Below are 3959 nucleotides of genomic sequence, written 5' to 3'. Positions count from 1 at the left end.
CAAATCATATCTCTCTGACCGCACTCAATTCATTCAGCTCAAATCCTTTCGTTCCCAGTCTTCCCCCGTCTCCACGGGTGTCCCCCAAGGCTCTGTCCTCGGACCCCTTCTCTTTATCATTTACCTCCTTCCTCTAGGTCACCCATCCATCCATTATCTTTACCCGTTTATTCCATTTTGGGTCACGGGGGTCGCTGGTGCCCATGTCCAGCAATCACTGTGCGAGGGGCGGGGTACACCCTGGACGGGTCGCAAGTCCATCACAGGGCCACATAGAGACAAACAAGACAACCAACCATTCACTCTCTCACTCACACCTAGGGACAATTTAGAGTTACCAATCAGCCTAACATGCATGTTTTTGGTCTGTGGGAGGAAACCGGAGCACCCGGAGAAAACCCACGCATGCACGGAGAGAACATGCAAACTCCACCCAGAAAGGCCCCTGGACCGGGGTTTGAACCAAGGACCTGCTCGCTGAGAGGCAGCAGCTCTACCAGTTGCGCCACCGTGCTGCCCCCTCTAGGTCACATCTTCCATAAATTTGGTGTCCATTTTCACTGTTATGTTGATGACACACAGCTCTGCCTGTCAACAAAACCAAACTCCACCCACCCACCCTCCATCCTCACCGACTGTCTCAATGAGCTAAATCACTGGTTTTCTAACAACTTCCTACAACTAAACAGTAACAAAACAGAAATCATTCTTGTCGGTACCAAAAACTCTCTTTCAAAATCAGAAAATCTTCTCATCCCCCGTTAACAACTCTGCTATCCCCCTCGCCTCAGGTCAAGAGTCTTGGTGTCATCTTCGACACCACTCTCTCCTTCACTTCACACATCAACAATGTCACTCGGTCTGCCTATTTCCATCTCCGAAATATTAACCGTCTCCGCCCTTCTCTCACACCCCGCTCCACAGCCATCCTTGTTCACAGTCTTGTGACTTCTCGAATTGACTATTGCAACTCCCTTCTTTATGGCCTCCCCAACAAATCTCTCCAGAAGCTACAATTGGTCCAAAACTCAGCTACCCGTGTCATCACTCAAACCTTCTCCTATAACCACATCACTCCAGTCCTGCAGCAGCTCCACTGGCTCCCGGTTAAATCACGCATCGTCTTCAAAATTCTTCTTCTCACTTTCAAAGCTATCCACAACCTTGCCCCTCCGTACCTATCTGACCTCCTACACATCTCCATTCCCCCTCTCTCTCTCAGATCCTCCTCTTCACTACACCTCCATGTACCCTCTGCCCGCCTCTCCACCATGGGGAGCAGGGCCTTCACCTGCTCTGCCCCTCATCTCTGGAACTCTCTACCCCCTGACTTAAGAAACACCACCTCTCTTTCTATATTCAAGACTGCTCTGAAAACACATCTCTTTAGACTCGCTTATCCTTAACTTTGCTGTATGTATTTTATATTCTTTATGTATTTTATATTCTTTATGTAATTTATTCCTGTTAATCTTTGTTCTTACTGTAAAGTGTCCTTGGGTGTCATGAAAGGTGCTTTTTAAATAAAATGATTATTATTATTATTATTATATTACCTGATTTGAAGGTTTGTTCGTGGTGGAATGAGCAGCCATCCACGTACAGTGTTGTCATATCTTTGCAGACATTGCTATCAAAGTAGTAGTGATTCGGGCCCTCACTTACTGAGGGTTTTTCTGCAGCTGGCGGTTGGGTGGCTGGTACATCTTGTGTACATTCCTGGCAGACCTCTGGAATGGTCTGTCCAGCCGTAAGGTTTGCTGTGTCTAGCACAGGAGGATCCTTTGTGGCTGGTTTTAGTGACCACAGGACATTGTGGCTGGTGTCCACTCGGACACCTAATCTTACCAAGATGTCAGAGCCTATGTAGGTTGCATGTGGTAAGTCTGAGACCACGAGGAATGGGTGGACCTGTTCCCGTTGGTTCCAGATCAGTTTCAGGTTAATGACTCCTTTCGCAGTCATCACTCGTGAACTGTTGGGATACAATGGAAAGCGGAAAGCTTTCTCTTATCAGAACTGGACCCAAATGTTTTTTAACCAATGTTTCGTAGAAAGCTTGGTTAATAGCTGATTTATCTGTCCACAGCGACAGTACAGCATCGTCGGTGTGGGATCCTTGGATCTCTACACCTTTAACTACCAATGGTAGGTAGTATCCGGTGGGCTCTGACTGTCTCAGCTTGCAGAGGAGGCTTTCTTGTTTGGTCAGAGTTGGGTCCACCGGTTGGGTCTCTTCGGTTTCACATGCTTGTAAAGGATTACCTACCGGGACTGTGTTTTCTGCTGAGAGGTCCTCTGTGCCTTCTGCAGTGCCCTCTGTTGGGCAGTCTGTGACTGTCTCGGGAGGCATGATTATTGGCAAGGGTTTGCTCACTCTGGCCCACATTGTCTGTTCACCATAATCCATAATCGCGTCAAAGAGATTTATAAAATCCTGGCCAATCAAAAATGGGAATGAGTCAACCGTAGACACATGTACCGTGTGGTATAGTGTCATCTCGCCAACCTGCATGTGAACCATAGCTATAGCTATTAGGGTTGTCCTCGTCTCTGCGAGGCCCTGCATTTCTATAGCATGTTCTATGAGAGGTATTTCCCTGTGAACACTGTTAGCGGCGGTCCTGAGCTCCTCGAACAGTTTGGCTGACATAATAGTTATGTCGGCTCCTCCGTCCAGTAGGGCTTCATGTGTGAGGACCCCTTCAAGTGTGATCGACATGTAAGCTTTTTTAGCGACCCCCTTTCTGATAAGGTTACACAGGAACCTTTTAGGTTTTGGCCAACCTTTCTTCTTACGTTTACCTTTGCCTGTGTAATCCCGGGTTTATCCAAACCGTTGGTGCAGTCGCTGCTGCTCCTGAGAGTTTGGTTTTTGACGGGCCTCCGTCACTGATATATGAGATCACCCGCTCTCTGTGTGTTGAGGGGCTCTCATTGTTTGTAACAACAAGGTCCTGGTGGCTGTCCGTGACAGCGGCAACATTATTGTTTGTGTCACCATGATTTGTCTGAACCGTCAGCACAGCTGTTGCTGTTTCTGAGGTTTCAGTTTGTGACGGGTCACCGTCGGTGACATATGAGTGTACCCCCCCCCCCCTTTTTCTGACGAGGGGCTGTCAGAGTTTACGACAACAACATCATGGTGACTGTCTGTGACAGCAGTAATGATGTTGTTTGTGTGTTCTGACTCATCAGCAATGATATTGCCACACAACGCGTCAGGTTGTTTGTCCGTGCTTTCAACACTTCCAAGAACCGACACACACTCTCTGTCTCGTCCGAGCTCAGAGGTCCGTGGCTCTCTTTCTGGACCCGCTGCTGTTTCTTTTTCGTCTCAGGCTGTCCAGGCCGATGTGGTGGGGGAGCAGGTCCCCTCCTCTGGGGTTCTGGTGGGATCCCTGGTTGTATGGGTTACCTTGGGTGCCATACCTTTTACTCTTAGGACGTGCGTCCCCCTTTTGGTACATTCGTTCATCCCCTGGTTTCTTGGGAAACCATATAGGATCTTGTCTGGACCAGGGGGCACTCATCTGTTGTGGTTTGGCAGATGGGAAATCTTGTTTCCTCTCGCCTTTCTTGGGAGGGGGAGCTGAAGCTCTCGTCCCTTCCAATTCTAATGACTGGGAAGGAATCCTCGCACCTGGGAACACCTCAATGGGTGTTTTGGCCTGTGAACGGGCCTCAAAGACATTCACAGCACAATTTTTTATCTCACTGATGGCTTTTTCTTTGAAATTAGCCATCATCTGTACTGACGTCCTTACGTCAGGTTGGAGATTTTTGCTGAAAACGAACTTAAACGCTTCCTCCTCCATGCCGGTTTCGTTCCTGTAACCAAAATACAGGTGCTTGGGTGCTCATTCTTACCTTGCATTACCTTGTCGGCAGCAGGATAACCGCAAGGGGTATACTTTTTCATAAGAGCAGCACATAACAGGCGGTAATCCTTTCTTTGG

Source organism: Nematolebias whitei, chromosome 16 (genome assembly GCF_014905685.2).
Source record: "Nematolebias whitei isolate Nwh7 chromosome 16, NemWhi1, whole genome shotgun sequence".
Lineage (NCBI taxonomy): Eukaryota > Metazoa > Chordata > Actinopteri > Cyprinodontiformes > Rivulidae > Nematolebias > Nematolebias whitei.
This window is presented reverse-complemented; position numbering follows the sequence as displayed.